This window comes from Pseudorasbora parva, chromosome 16 (assembly GCF_024679245.1).
Source record: "Pseudorasbora parva isolate DD20220531a chromosome 16, ASM2467924v1, whole genome shotgun sequence".
NCBI lineage: Eukaryota > Metazoa > Chordata > Actinopteri > Cypriniformes > Gobionidae > Pseudorasbora > Pseudorasbora parva.
The window spans coordinates 10,722,747-10,739,888 of record NC_090187.1 but is presented as its reverse complement, the minus strand read 5'-3'; the positions used below and the strand labels follow the sequence as shown (position 1 = coordinate 10,739,888).

Sequence of the window (17,142 nt, the reverse complement as noted above, 5' to 3'; positions counted from 1 at the left end):
GCTGGGATAGAGGATGCTGCCATTTCTCTTCTGTGAAATCACAATTATTACCACAGTATCTATAGTTATAGCCCTGTTTTTCTTCAGATGGACTGTTTGACAGCTCTTGTCTCTTTTCTGGACAGGACTGTGAAAAACTGACACTCAACAGCCATGTCTTCCTTCATGCCCCACTGAATGAGATGAAATCACATCTGTTGCTGTTCCTAAAGGTAAGACAGCAGTAAATTATCTCAAACGTGGAAAGAGGACACAATAATGAAACATTCTCCAGAATAAATACACCCAGAGGAAAATGTTATGGCTCAGAATTTGGTCTGTCATAGCCTATGGGATTAAGTAGTGTTCTCATTTATGTCACTAGGGTATTAAATGAGACTTCCTCTCAGATATTCACCCTACAATTCCAAAGTAGAAGTAAAAACGGACACAAATGAGACAAATTGTTGGCATGAAATTACACTGTCACCAGGACAAGTGTCAAAAAACATTTTGATGATCTCTTGCTTTCGCTCTCCTGTGTTTTTTCCCCTACTGCTTTCATATGTAGCTGCAAAGTCTGTTTCAGTCTTTCAATTTCAGATCAAAAGAAAAGTTTAATTGATTTGTTTCCCTGTGAAGATGTCTATGCTGCATCTTTTTTAATATTTAGGAACATACTACTGTTCATTGCCATATCTGATTTAGTGTTTCTTTTTCTTCCTCTAAATGTATTAGTTATATTTAGTGTAAATATATATTTTCATATTTGTCATCAATGTTACGTTGTTTCCTCCCCTTATTACTGCTCTGATTGCAGAAAATTGCAGTTTTTAAATTTAAAGTAACAAAAAAAAAAAATACAATGTTCATTTTCAGTGTAGTTAATTACATTTGTTTGTCATTTCAAGCACTCAAAAGGCTAGTTGGACGGGTTTATATTGTAGGATTGTAACTTGACAAGCTTCAAAAGTACCAGTATGAGCTAAATCCTATTTAGTCGCATGCCATTTTCTCCTCGGAGTCAGAGGATCATGGATTCATTTGTAATTTTTTGTATTTTTAATGAGGAGCAGTTCAACACCAGATGGGTCACCTATTCTTTCAACCATAATGCTAGACTTATTAAAGATGTATGATTAATCAAAATCCCATCAACCCCCCAGCATATATATATATATATATATATATATATATATATATATATATATATATATATATATATATATATATATATATATATAGGCAAGTTTATTTTTTGTATAGCACATTTCATACCCAATGGCAATTCAAAGTGCTTTACATAGACATCAGGTCTTTTATTGTTTTAATAGTGATGATTTTGGCATACAGCTCATGAAAACCCAAAATTCCAATCTCAAAACAATAGTATATTTCATCGACCAATAAAAGAAAAGTGTTTTAAAACAAAAAAGTCAACCTTCAAATAATTATGTTCAGTTATGCACTCAATACTTGGTCGGGAAACCTTTTGCAGAAATGACTGCTTCAATGCGGCGTGGCATGGAGGCGATCAGCCTGTGGAACTGCTGAGGTGTTATGGAGGCCCAGGATGCTTCGATAGCAGCCTTAAGCTCATCCAGAGTGTTGGGTCTTGCGTCTCTCAACTTTCTCTTCACAATATCCCACAGATTCTCTATGGGGTTCAGGTCAGGAGAGTTGGCAGGCCAGTTGAGCACCGTAATACCATGGTCAGTAAACCATTTACCAGTGGTTTTGGCACTGTGAGCAGGTGCCAGGTCGTGCTGAAAACCAAAAAAAATTATCTCCATAAAGCTTTTCAGCAGATGGAAGCATGAAGTGCTCCAAAATCTCCTGATAGCTAGCTGCATTGACCCTGCACTTGATAAAACACAGTGGACCAACACCAGCAGCTGACATGGCACCCCAGACCATCACTGACTGTGGGTACTTGACACTGGACTTCAGGCATTTTGGCATTTCCTTCTCCCCAGTCTTCCTCCAGACTCTGGCACCTTGATTTCCGAATGACATGCAAAATTTCCTTTAATCCGAAAAAAGTACTTTGGACCACTGAGCAACAGTCCAGTGCTACTTCTTTGTAGCCCAAAGTGGCTTGACCTGGGGAATGCGGCACCTTGTAGCCCATTTCCTGCTCACGCCTCTGCACGGTGGCTCTGGATGTTTCTACTCCAGAATCAGTCCACTGCTTCCGCAGGTCCCCCAAGGTCTGGAATCGGTCCTTCTCCACAATCTTCCTCAGGGTCCGGTCACCTCTTCTCGTTGTGCAGCAGTTTTTGCCACACTTTTTCCTTCCCACAGACTTCCCACTGAGGTGCCTTGATACAGCACTCTGGGAACAGCCTATTCGTTTAGAAATGTCTTTCTGTGTCTTACCCTCTCGCTTGAGGGTGTCAATGATGGCTTTCTGGACAGGGTCGGTCGGCAGTCTTACCCATGATTGCGGTTTTGAGGAATGAACCAGGATGGGAGTTTTTAAAAGCCTCAGGAATCTTTTGCAGGTGTTTAGAGTTAATTAGTTGATTCAGATGATTAGGTTAATAGCTCGTTTAGAGAACCTTTTCATGATATGCAAATTTTTTGAGATAGGAATTTGGGGTTTTCATGAGCTGTATGCCAAAATCATCAGTATTAAACCAATAAAAGACCTGAAAAATTTCAGTTGGAGTGCAATGTATCTAAAATATATGAAAGTTTAATTTTTATCATTACATAATGGAAAATAATGAACTTTTATTACATATGCTAATTTTTTGAGAAGGACCTGTGTGTATATAAATTAGGGATTCCACAATACTCAATATAATATTGAACCGTTCGGTACGGCCTTCAAGGTTCAATACGCGCTGGTGAATTGCGTTTTTTTTCATCTTTTACTGTCTATGAGGAAGTCGGGGGGACGTGGAGACATAAAGTCAGATAACGTCAAGGGAGAAGCCTGGAGATAAGCCCATAGTAAGCCAAAAGCAATGGGACAAAACATTTAAACAATGTGATTCAGATTTCACTTTCCACAACTACTAGAAGACCTACAGCTGTCAGACAGGAGGCTCACGTCACATCTACGTCGTCAAGCTCAGTCTGAGTCTGTGCAGTACGCTCAGCCATCAGGAAGTGAGTGCTTCTAACTGACTTCTCTTTTCACCTTTGAAGTCTATGAGGTCGCTGTGTCCATTTTTTTTTACTGTCTATGATATGAACAATATTCTTGTAGACTTACTAAAATAAATATTTTGTTGTGGTTCTTTGGCCCATACCTTGAGTTACAAACAAACCATTCTCATGTCAAAAAACATTCTATATGTATGTAGAGCTTCTTTGCAAAGAGGCCTTGCCAACTACTTGCCTAGCATACATAATACAGCATTTTCACTGATGCATGTGTACAAGGATAATTTTGACAACATTGTCGTCTGTATGCAAAAAACATGTATATTTTTAGTACATCATTATCGTGTAAACATTAGTACAAATATTAGTACAGCAGAGAGAGCGGTCAACTGTGAAAAGTCAACTGTGTGCAAACCCTGATCCGAACTGTCAAATGCAGATCAGCATCGAGCAGTCAGACAGCTGCAGCTTCATATTTAATAACACATCTGCTCCAGAACGCCAGTCGCAATCACAGACACATTTGAGATACTTCACAGAGTGTTGATACTCATCAAGAATGAGCAATTATGAAAAACATTTATTGGCTATCGGCAAACCTCTTGTACAGCCTCTGTAATCTGCTGAGTTTGAAAGTGAGAGTGCTGGACTGACGCTTGGATGGGTTTTATATTAATTCGGCCCTGCTGAATACAGCTGTCTGCTTCCCACCCACCAGCTCAAATTTTAGATTTGATATTCCATTTCTAGCTGCATTAATGATGCCATCATTACCGCCAGTTATAGTGGAGCATTAATGGCTAAATTATCGTTTTTCGGAACGAGCAGAACCAAATAGTTAGCATAAACCTGCCATAAAACTATTCTGCAGTGAAACCGGACAGTACTTGAAGGTCCTGTAGTTCACTGAAGCAGTGCAGATGGTGACCAGTGAAGCTAATTTAAACCTTTACTGCCTCTGCAGTCACAAAGGACTGGGCTGTATGCCCTCTTTTGGCTCAGAGTCTCTGATGATGACATTTTGTGAGCTGTGAATGTGTCTGATATACTGCCTTCAAGTCCCCAGAAGTTAAAAAGTTAAATTGATTTTGGTTCAATATAATAATAATAATAATAATAATAATAATAATAATAATAATAATAATAATAATAATAATAATAATAATAATAATTATTATTATTATTATTATTATTATTATTATTATTATTATTATTATTATTATTATTATTATTGATGTGGATCTTCATTCATTCAACTTATCTATTCAGAGCTTTTAATTTATTAAAAACATTAAAAATGCAATTCATGTATAAAAATGGCTTGAATATACCTCTTCTATGACAAGCATGTTTTAATTTATAATAATAATAATAATAATAATAATAATAATAATAATAATAATAATAATAATAATAATAATAATAATTCATTACATTTATATAGCGCTTTTCTAGGCACTCAAAGCTCTTTACATTGAAGGGGGGAATCTCCTCAACCACCACTAATGTGCAGCATCCACTTGCGCCAGAACGCTTACCACACACCAGCTGATTGGTGGAGAGGAGACAGAGTGATAAAGCCAATCAGGATATGGGGATTATTAGGAGGCCATAATGGACAGGGGCCAATGGGCAAATTTGGCCAGGATTGCAGGGTTACACCCCTACTCTTTATCGAAGGACATCCTGGGATTTTTAACGACCACAGAGAGTCAGGACCTCGGTTAAACGTCTCATCCGAAAGACGGTGCTCTTTGACAGTATAGTGTCCCCATCACTATACTGGGGTGTTAGGCCTCATCAACACCTCTACCAGCAGCTACCTAGTTTTTCAAAAGGATTCCCGACCAAGTATTGAGTGCATAACTGAACATAATTATTTGAAGGTTGACTTTTTTTGTATTAAAAACACTTGGCCCCTGTCCATTATGGCTTCCTAATAATCCCCATATCCTGATTGGCTTAGTCACTCTGTCTACTCTCCACCAATCAGCTGGTGTGTGGTGAGCGTTCTGGCGCAATATGGCTGCCGTCACATCATCTGAGTGGATGCTGCACATTGGTCGGATGAAATATGCTATTTTTTTGACATATTGGGTTTTCATCAGCTGTATGCCAAAATCATTGGTATTAAAACAATAAAAGACCTGAAATATTTCAGTTGGAGTGCAATGAATCTAAAATATATGAAAGTTTAATTTGTATCATTACATTATGAAAAATAATGAACTTTTATCATCTATGCACATTTTTTGAGAAGGACCTGTATATTATATATATATATATATATATATATATATATATATATATATATATATATATATATATATATATATATATATATATATATATATATATAATGTATAATGTATAATATATATATATATATAATGTTCACAAACTTTGTAAATATTCCCAAATTAAACTTAATTATAAGCTTCCACCATCATTCATTAGTTGACATCTAACCAACTCCTTAAAGCTGGGGCTTAGTTTTTCTCTCTCTCTCTTTCAAACTGGAAATTATGACTCTTGTGTGTGCGCTCATCTCGCAAATATGATCATTCCAATATGACTTGAAGGCAGCAATACTTCCATCAGTTCTGCGAGGTCTAATCAAAAATGTCAGTCCAGAGCAGATTACAGGGTTCAAAACGGAACAGTGGTTATGAACTGCTATGATACTTCTAAGCAATTGGCTTTAGCTTGACATTTGGATGGGTCTTAACGGGTGGGTGGCTTTCCCTCTTGGCACATTCTCCATTTGGTTGAGTACCATGTAAGATTCTTAGTGCATGAGTAGGAAGCCATGCGCTGTTAGGGTTCCCGGGGTCAAAAGTGCTATTTGGTGTGGGGAACCTCAAAGAAGAAATCTCATATGGCCGATCAATTCAAGGAACTGTGGGTTAAAAGATTAGATGAAGAATCTGACAGTAGCCAGTCATTTTTACTATGTTTATGTTTTTTGTCCTTTTTGGAGCTTGATAGTTCTTGTTTTATGAACAAACTATGACAGAATACATAAACTATTTCCTATCTGCCTGAATTTTATGATGTAAATAAACAATAGTGTGGCAAATATTTGATTGGTGAAAGCGGTGGAGGAGATAAACAGAGATTTCGTATCCATAGACACTACGAGATTAGAATCAACTCTACCTCAGACCCAGATTTACAGTTCTGCTCTTTGGGAAGCGTCCAAACCAGACAGCCATATTAAACTTGAAGACAAAAGCACAATAACCTTACAAATCCAATTTATGTTTAAAGAAAAACAGTAAACCAGGAAGAGATGTTATCATTTACCTACTCTGTACTCAATTAAACTCCATATACTGAGTCCAAGGTTCTCTAGGAGACATTTGTAAAATTTTATGACCCTATATTCCACCCCACTGTCTAAGGCCTTTAGTGAACTCACATAATGCCACTTACCCATTAAGAATAATTTCGTTTAACGTGACCGCAACCCCACAGAGAGCCCTGTGGGTGTGTGAACAGTGAGTGTGTTGGGGTGATCAGGGTCAGGGGAAATTTCCTGGCTGTGACTGCAGACGAGCCCTCACTGCTGTTCCGAGCACTAAACAACCCTAAGAATGATGTTTAGGGTTAGTCACTGGCGTCATTTAAGCAGCAGGAGATCTATTAGATCCCTCTGAGGAGGATATATATATATATATATATATATATATATATATATATATATATATATATATATATAGGCAAGTTTATTTTTTGTATAGCACATTTCATACCCAATGGCAATTCAAAGTGCTTTACATAGAAATTAATTAAAACAGTGGTAACAAATGCATGAGAAAAAAGAATACCATGTGGACGAATAAAAAATTAAAAACAAGCATAGTTAAAACAGTTGTAAAGATAATAATAGTAATTAAAAAAAATAATAATAAAAAAAATAAGATAAAATAAAATGAAATGGTCACATCCACAATAATGGTCTGATAGAAAAATAAACATTCTTCAGTTTACAGCCTACATACATGTACCATCTTTATTAGAACACCTCTCATTCATTTTTTTCTCAAACACGTTCATAACATCCATTTTAATCACTATTCCCTGATTTTTACTCAGGAACCTTTTTGTTTAACCCATACTCACTCATCATACCCTCCACAGATTTACACATACTCAAACCTTATTGTCAAATATATATATATATATATATATATATATATGTGTAGTTTTAATTTTATATATATATATATATATATATATATATATATATATTAAGAATGGGATGTCATTAAAGTTCATGTGCATATAAAGGCAGGTGTCCCAAAACAACGTATGTATATATATATATATATATTTGCAGCTATAACAGCTTCAACTCTTCTGGGAAGGCTTTCCACAAGATTTAGGAGTATGTTTACGGAAATTTTTACCATTCTTCTAGAAGTGTTTTTGTGAGGTCAGGCACTGATGTTGGACGAGGCGGCCTGGCTCATAGTCTCTGCGCTAATTCATCCTAAAGTTGTTCCATCAGGTTGAGGTCAGGACTATATGCGGACCATTCAAGTTCCTTTTGTCTTTATTAACCTTGCTTAGTGCACTGGTGCACAGTCATGTTGGAACAGGAAGGGGCCTTCCCCAAACTGTTCCCACACATTTGGGAGCATGAAATTGTCCAAAATGTCTTGGAATGTTGTAGCATTAAGAGTTCTTATCACTGGAACTAAAGGGGCCAAGCCAAACCCCTGAAAAACAACCCCACACCATAATCCCCCTCATCGCGTGTGTCTATGAGATGCGAGCAGGCTGAGCAGCACAGACTAGTGATTGTGAACACTTGTCCTTAAATGGACAGGTCACCTCTAAAATTATAGAGGTATTAGAGGTATTAAAATAGACTTCTTTTAATAAATTAAAAGAAAAAAAAATCACTCGCTGGTCTTGAATAAAGTAATAATACAGTAGCTTTCAATCAATGTATATTGTAAATTGAAGACGATTTAGTTTTAATTTTAGCCTACATTTATTAATTCAATTTCATACTTAAATGCTACTTGTGGAAGAACACCTCACCTACCAACAGTGCCATGTGGCGTGTGAAGTTAATTCAATGATTGTGCTAAAAATGTGAACGGCAATAGAGTGTAAAATAGAATACAAATTGACTCTTTGAATTGATGGGGGGAGCTTGGCTCATGAATATTAATTATATGAGGTGACATTCACCCAGTAATCCTGACTGATTTGCTCAAAGACATTGGGAACAAGGCGATAGCCATGGTAGGATTACTGCGTGTCTGTTTGCCCAGGCCTTCATTTGCGCAATTGCTTGGTTTATAAGTAATTAATTTATACAATTATTTACAAGTGGAGAGACGAACTTGGACATTTTTACATAAATATTTCCACCAAGCTGACACGACTGGACCAAGGGCTCCAATTTAAATATCTAGGGTTTTTTAAAATAAAAACAATGCAAAACTGTAAAGTGTTTTATTATATCATTTCTTTATAGCAATTTCTACTTGCCATGTCAACATATTTGTATTAGCTTCAACAAAAATAAAAAGCCAAATTCCAAAATGTACCAGAAAAGGCTGTGACGTCTTTTTTGATGACATTATTTGGATAGAGTCTGTGCAGTTGCGTTTGTGGGGTGGAGCCGTGGTATCAAGATCCTGTCCATATTCCAGACGACACAGCTGTCATGACAAAAAAATTGACTTGAACATTCATCAGTATGATACAAACTACCTAAAATGACATAAATATTTAAGTGTTTTGTTAGTTTGGCTCACATCCCATTCAATTACATGAAGAAGGCGGGGTTTATGACCTATACTGCATCCAGCCACCAGGGGATAATTGCAATATTTGGGCTTCACTTTTCAGGACGTGTGCGGCACACTTGCTTATGATGCATTTTCAACTCTATGTAGCTTAGTGACATTAAAATCAGCATTATGTTACCACAATGTTCAACATCGCAGAACTGATTTTTTTTTTACGTTGACAAGACTTCAAATATTTGTACATGATCAACAGTTTTAAAGGGTTAGTTCACCCAAAAATGAAATTTCTTTCATTAATGACTAACCCCAATGTTGTTCCAGACCGTAAGACCTCTGTTCATTCTCGAAACACAGTTTAAGATATTTTAGATATAGTCTGAGGCCTTTCTGTCCTTTGAATGTAAGTGTATGCCCACTTGCTGTCCACATCCTGAAGGTAATGAAAACATCATCAAAATAGTCCATAAGTGACATCAGTGGGTTAGTTAGACTCTTTTGAAGCGTCAACAATAAATTTTGGTCCAAAAAAAAAAAAAAATGACATTATTCAGCATTGTCTTCTCTTCCGTGTTCCTCAAATAAAGATTCAAACGGTCATGAATAATGATACAGATCGCATGTCGAACTGCTGAAATCACGTGACATTGGCGATATGAATCACGAATCAATCTGCTGATTCACGACCGTTTGAATCTTTATTTGAGGCTTGAAAACAATTGTGGAAGAGAAGACAATGCTGAATAAAGTCGTATTTTTTGTTATTTTTGGACCAAAATGTATTGTCAACGCTTCAAACGCTTCTAACTAACCAACTGATGTCACTTATGGACTACTTTGATGATGTTTCCATTACCTTCTGGACGTGGACAGCAAGTTGGCATACACTTACATTCAAAGGACAGAAAGCCCACGGACTATATCTAAAATATCTTAAACTGTGTTCCGAGGATGAACAGAGGTCTTACAGGTGTGGAACGACATTGGGGTGAGTCATTAATGAAAGAAATTACATTTTTGGGTGAACTAACCCTTTAAGATACTGTATATTGGACCACTGCCAGTTCCACCAACAGGGCTGAAACACTCTCACACTGTCCTAATGAATCTAATGTGTTGTCGTCATTGAAGTTTTGTTTTAACAATGCCTCCTGATGTATAAGGTATCTTGGAAATGAATCGCTATAAAAGCGTAATAGATGGCTCAGTGTGGTCAGGTTAGGGCAGAAAGCAGAGTCTACATCTGATTTAATAAACCTTTCAATTGTACCAGCACAGTACGTACATGCGGTGTATGTGTGTGCAGTGAATGAGTCATCTGCCGACGTGAATAATCTAAAGTGGTACCTTCCTCTGCTGACGCCATGTGTGTTTGTGCTGAGGTCGAGTGATGTCATAGCTTCATTTGAATTATGAAGGGCATGACAAAGGACACAAGTGGACTGACACACCTTCTGTTGTTGGACATATTTTAAGATGTTTTTAAAGTGATTGAATGTCCACGTTGGGAGGTGTGTCTATACTGATCAAACATGGATAAATGGATAGTGACACGAACACTGATCCTGTGCGTCTTTGATCAGATCACACTGACAGCACAGATAAATGAGATGAACTTCAGCCTTTGAACTAAACCTCACACATACCTCACCACTAATCACTACACCACACACAAACACACACCACACACATACACCGGACTTAGCATTTGTTTCTTTGAATGTTTCATACCATCCGTCTATCTATCTATCTATCTATCTATCTATCTATCTATCTATCTATCTATCTATCTATCTATCTATCTATCTATCTATCTATCTATCTATCTATCTATCTATCTATCTATCTATCTATCTATCTATCTATCTATCTATCTATCTAATCATCTGTACTATCCATCTATTGTTTGTTTGTTCTAGCAATCGTTCATGCTATATATTGATCTATCTGTCAATCTATCTGTCTATTGATCATCCTATCTATCTAAAAATCAATCAATTTATCAATCCATCCATGTTTTTCATTCTATCATTTGTTCTATCTATCATTCATTCTATCTATCGATCTATCTATCATTCATTTTATCTATCGATCTCTCTATCATCTGTTCGTTCATTCTTTTTTTTATTTCTGTCATTTGTTCATTTGTTCGTTCATTTATTCTGTCTGTCCTTATTTTCTGTAAATGTACAACTTTTAGGGCTTTTTAAACTTTTACCAAAACTTTCAACAAAAGGTTTTGTCAAGCCAACACTCAAAGTTTGACTTCACAAACAGCTTTTCTAGTGAAAATAAAAATATATATTTTCTCTACATTTGAATTCCTTTAATGATCTGCAACACTGTAGGTGCTACACGCAGCCAGGAACAGCATAGGATTTGACACAGTTTATTAAAATTTAATCCTGTCATTAGTTCTTCTGTTTTTATTATTTTTTTTTTTTAGGAATAATATATATTCGACTTTCTCTTTACAGTTTTTCTCAATCATTTTGGCACATTTTTCTAAACTTGTCTTAACATGCTCTAAATTGTAAGCTCAATTGTCACTACTGTTTCCTGGATAAACTTATGTTTGCAAAATGTAGTTTCACCCACAACATTTAATTCATGCTTTAAAACCTTAGTAAATTGGTCATTGCCACCAAAATAAAGTGTTTTTGTCATCATGTGAGTACATGGCAGTTGCTTCAATGCATTTAGGGGTGTGGTCCTGGTCAAGACAGTCTCCTGAACTCCAAACTGAATTTCAGAATGGGAAAGAAAGGTGATTTAAGCAGGTTTGAGAGTCTGCTCAGTTACTGGGATTTTCACAAACAACCATTTCTAGGGTTTACAAAGAATGGTGTAAAAAAGGGAAAAACATCCAGTATGCGGAAGTCCTGTGGGCGAAAAGGCCTTGTTGATGCTAGAGGTCAGAGGAGAATGGGCCGGCTGATTCAAGCTGATAGAAGAGCAACTTTGACTGAAATAACCACTCGTTACAACGGAGGTATGCAGAAAAGCATTTGTGAAGCCACCACACGCACAACCTTGAGGCGGATGGGCTACAACAGCAGAAGACCCCACCGGGTACCACTCATCTCCACTACAAATAGGGAAAAGAGGCTACAATTAAGCACAAGCTCACCAAAATTGGACAGTTGAAGACTGGAAAATGTTGCCTGGTATGATGAGTCTCGATTTCTGTTTAGACATTCAGATGGTAGAGTCAGAATTTGGCGTAAACAGAATGAGAACATGGATCCATTATACCTTGTTACCAGGCTAGTGGTGGTGGTGTAATGGTGTGGGGGGTGTTTTCTTGGCACACTTTAGGCCCCTTAGTGCCAATTGGGCATCGTTTAAATGCCACGGCCTACCTAAGCATTGTTTCTGAACATGTCCATCCCTTAATGATCACCATGTTCCCATCCTCTGATGGACACTTCCAGCAGGATAATGCACCATGTCACAAAGCTCGGATCATTTCAAATTGGTTTCTTGAGTTCACTGTACTAAAATGGCCCCCACAGTCACCAGATCTCAACCTAAATAGAGCATCTTTGGGATGTGGTGGAACGGGAGCTTCATGCCCTGGATGTGCATCCCACAAATCTCCATCAACTGCAAGATGTTATCCTATGAATATGGGCCGTGTGTGTGTGTGTGTATGTGTATAGAGTATAATCCGAGCGGGCGCGGCTGCATGGGAATTCAAAACGGTGCGCATTATGAATGCAGACTTCATTCTTCGTGAAAGATAAAGATAGAAATGCTCAGAAGAAGAAAAAAAAGCGTGCAAAAATTTTATACGATCCGCCTAATCTTGGCCAAATCACAGAGATGTCGATTCACACGGGACTACTATTATCACAGGACCTCGGTGTTCGGCAAAATATGGTAGGTAATTTGCGGGGGAATTTTTACTTTACAAAATACAGACATGGCCGATTCGCACGGGATTAAGATCACAGACATTCTCTGCAATTATTACAAATCACCAGAGGTCCCCAGATAATACGAATCCCGTGCGAATGGGGCTTATGACTGGGCTGTCTTTCTGAACAGCGAATATGGCTTGTTTTGAATATGCATAATTATGGCTAGGTGTGTGCATGTTTTTCAATGTAATGAGCTTCCTGCTGTCATCAGAATTTTTCGAAAAGAGGCAGTTTTTTTTTTTAGTTTCAATGTATGGTCTTTCACATCAAAGTTTCACTATAGTTACACTTGGTACATTGGCTAAGTGGTACAATGAACTCTTTTATTTCAAAACACCAAGTAAAATCTCGCTCTCACTTTCCATACCCTCTGAACACCAACCCCTGCAACACCTGCCCCACACCCACCATCTGTAATTACAAACATCCTGTATCATGTATCATTGAAGGGCATTATGGGAAGGCTAATTGTATCAGTGTTTCTGTTAGAGCAGGACATAGTGCAGAACGTGTTTTGGCTACGATGACGGATGCTGAGCCCCTTTGCATGAGCCCCTGTGAGACATAAGCAGAAACAAACGCTCATCCCTCCCTCCTGCCCTCCATCACACTCTCTCTCTCTACTCTCATCTATCAGTGCTGTGACCTCCCGCTATAAACAACAAAACGCTTTTATCCGATGCTGAATCATCTCAGGCTGTTTAATTACAGAGCAGCTCATTGCTTTTATGAGTGCTGTGGTCGGAAAAAGGGAGCGAGAGTTTCCCTTACATGAATGTTTCTGGCTTCTATTTGAGTTTGAGTGTAAGTGTTTGTAACTCTGGTGGACGGCAGGGGTTTGTATAGTTGATCAGACACAGATAAACATAAGCAGAGCTCACATGAATCAGTCTGTCAGGAAACATTACACAGCCCACTGGAGGACAGCGCTATCAGCAGCCCTACACTAACATTAACACATCAATCAGGATTCAATTGCACAACCTCTCTATCCGTGTCCTTGTTCCCTTCCTCATTCTATTTTCATAAAAAACTTTTTACAGGACCACAAACAAGTCATAAATGTGAGCACTCATCAATGAAATTACTAATTTGTTCATTAATGAAGACTTTTTCCCATTTAGTCAACAATAACAGAGACAAAAGCCCTGTTTCCACCAAAATTACCCAGAAAAGTTTGTGCCAGGAAGTTTTTTTACAGGAACTTTTCTCCCCCCAGACCTGCAACTGTCTGCGTTTCCACCGCAGTCTAAAGTTCCGTGAAGATTAGGCAAATTAGTCCGATGATGTAGGACTGCGCACGACTGCTCCTCCAAGTCAGTGACGGACAGTAATCATTTTTGCGCGACACTAGCCACGTTTACACGCACACTTTTTTTGTCATTCCGATTGAACGATTTAGTGGACTGTTTACATGAGACGTTATCTAAACCGATCTGGTGTTTACATGTGATGACTTTCAATCGCAATCATTTTGTGACATGCAGTTTGTCTGCCGCATCAAAAATGTCAACGCTGTTTTCTCGAAATAAAAAGTGTACCCCTCAGAAAAATGAACTTTCCTCTTGTCAACATGAGCGCTGCGCGCGCTGTCACGTCATGTAAGGACGCACACTTAAAAGTAATCGGATCAGGTCATTTACATGGTGAAAAATTAATAACGAGTATGGAAGAGATTCAAGCTGTGCTGCTTTTGCTGGTTATGTATAGGTTTACTAAAGTGGTAAATAACAACGACAGAAAAGAGCACTAGCATATTCAGAAAGCTTGTAAAGCTAGATTTAAAATTACATAGTATATTATTATCAGCTATTACGGACAATGAACATGAGATGGCTGTGGCGAACGCACACCATCAGACAGAGAGCAAGACTGATATTTAATGAACGCAGAACGAACCTTGCGAAAGACTTTTAAAAATGCCGATTGAAATAAAATGCTACGTGAGCTAAACCAATCAGCATGTTCAGCGCCCAAGTCCCACCCTTGAAAGTTCCTGAACTTTGAAAAAGTACTACCTCGCGAGCAGGGCCGTTTGGAGGGGGAAATATTTACCCGGAACTTCATTTAGACCCTGGATCCTGCGGTCAAAACACACCGAGTACCACCCTAAAGTTCCTGGTTCCTGGGTAAAGTTCCTGCAGTGGAAACGCGGCTAAAGAGGAAAACCTTTTTCATTTTAATTCAACATCCTGTTAATGAAAATATGACTAAAAGAAGGAAAATATAAAACTGTTTCGGTTAAATAGTGATGCATGTTTAAATTAACATTCTTGCCTATTCGGTTAGATGTTTTTGTTAACTAAAATGTATTTTTCTTAGCTTAAATTAGATGCTATTTTGGTCAGGGTAAAAAGAGTGGCACGACAAAATATTGACTAAATTCATGAGTTATTTTTTATGTTTTCTAGTCAAAAGACTAGATCCATTACTTTATTTATTAAACTGTAAAAAAAAAAAAAAAAGAAAATCAATACATAAGTACTTTGAAGTGATACATTTACTCAAAATCTTTTAATATATTCAACTTGCTTTTGTATAAAGTGTGCCCTACACTTTTTCAAGAGTTTAAAACCCAAAGCAAAGGACAGAAAAAGAGAGAGTCAGAAAAGAGGGGGTTGGCTAGGGTATTAAATATCTCCTTTGAGATGCTTTGGACGGTGCAGATTGGTGAGAGTGTTCGGCTAAACTCTTGGCTCCTGCTGAGCTTATGAGACTGCAGTCACAGGGTTTTACAGATCTGTTTCAGGCTCTGACCTACAACTTACAAAGGTGAAAAGTGGCCAGAAAGACTCTAAAAACAAACTCTAGAAGGATTTGGAGATGGATGCCAGAAGAAACACTAGTGGACCAAAACACAATATGAACCTCAAACAATAAAAGTGTCCTCTGACAATGAACTCAGCAATGGAGATGAAGTGTTTTTTTTTTTTTCACACTCAATCTGATTGTTTTGTCTTAACCAAGGAGTCCATCTATTTTAAGTCTCAGTGGCAGCTGCCATGTGTCTAATTAATCAGGACCTGCAGGATAATTATGTCTAATAATGAACTAGCCTAACTGGTTTTGTAAACTGTGAACTGTGCCGACAGAGAAGGGAAAATGTTATACTTTTTAGGCTCTGCTTACACCTGGCATTTTAGTTGATCGAATCACAAGTAGACAGGGGACCCACATTCCCATTTACACCTGGTGTTTTAATCCGTCTATTTTGTCCACTTTAAACCTCTTCTGTCCTGGTTTCTTCAAGGGGAGGTTCTATGTGCAGGTAAATATATATAGGCTTTTTCAGATCTTTCGATCTAATGGACAAAATTAGCTAATGTAATTATTTACATATTTACTTTTGATCACTTCCAAAGGTAGTCGAAAACACATTCGAACAGTCACAAAGGCTACTGACCTAAAACATTATGGAAACACACAAGACCATATGAAGACCACGCCAAGTGCTGTGAGTGCACGTTAGAAATCGGGAATAGGGAGAGAAAATTGTGCTTCTGGCTTACGTGCTTTCCATAATGTTTTAGGTCAGTAGCCTTTGTGACTGTTCGAATGTGTTTTGGACTACCTTTGGAAGTGATCAAATGTGGAGAAACTCGAAACGTTTCATACCTCATTTACACCTGTATTTAGCATCCTACACTAACCAAAATCCATCTTAATACCAGGCATTAACAGGGCCTTAATCTCCTTAGATTTGTAGGGTTTGTTCACACTTGGCAGGTTTGATTCAATTAAAATGAACTCAGTTGAAACAATATTGTTCTGTTAGTGCAGTTCATTTGACTAATTGTGAATCTGAATCCTGGTGCAAAACAAACAAGCGGACTGAGACCTGGGTCTCTGGTCTCGGTCTGCTTACAAACGGACCCAAGACATAAATTAACCAAAAACAGGATGTTATGTTACAAGATGCAACCCTACTAAGGACAGAATGCTCAAACATACCTGATTTTTTCTTGTCATAGGAGCTGCGTTGCCATTTACAGTTCGGTACAGCCATCTGAAATGCCATCTTGCAGCAGATCTTTGTTTGTGTACAACAGAGGAACTCATGTTGCTGTTTTGATTCCTTTACACATTTTATAAGCTCTTCACAAGTTCTCAGCTCGTAAATTAAAAAATAATAATAAATCCTACTGTATACACACAACAAGCGCTTTAGCCCGGAACACAAATTTTTTTGTGGGGATGTTCAGTTCCATGCATCATAAATGCTTTTTGTGTGTGTGTGTGTGTGTCCTTGTTTATATTACATTGTGTGGACCAAATGTCCCCATAAGGATAGTAAAACCTTAGATTACCTACATTGTGGGATCCAGCCAGCGACATTCAAAATGCTTATAAATCATACA

At 37.7% G+C, this 17,142-nt stretch overlaps 1 protein-coding gene across 1 annotated transcript in view; it reads left to right on the top strand.

Moving 5' to 3' along the window:
- sema6d (semaphorin 6D) overlaps positions 1 to 17,142 on the top strand; it is a 168,146-nt gene that overhangs the window by 66,917 nt on the left and 84,087 nt on the right. Inside the window, exon 2 of the mRNA XM_067419546.1 lies at positions 126 to 212. The gene's annotated coding sequence lies outside the window, so the exon portion shown is untranslated. The remainder of the gene's footprint in view (positions 1 to 125; positions 213 to 17,142) is intronic.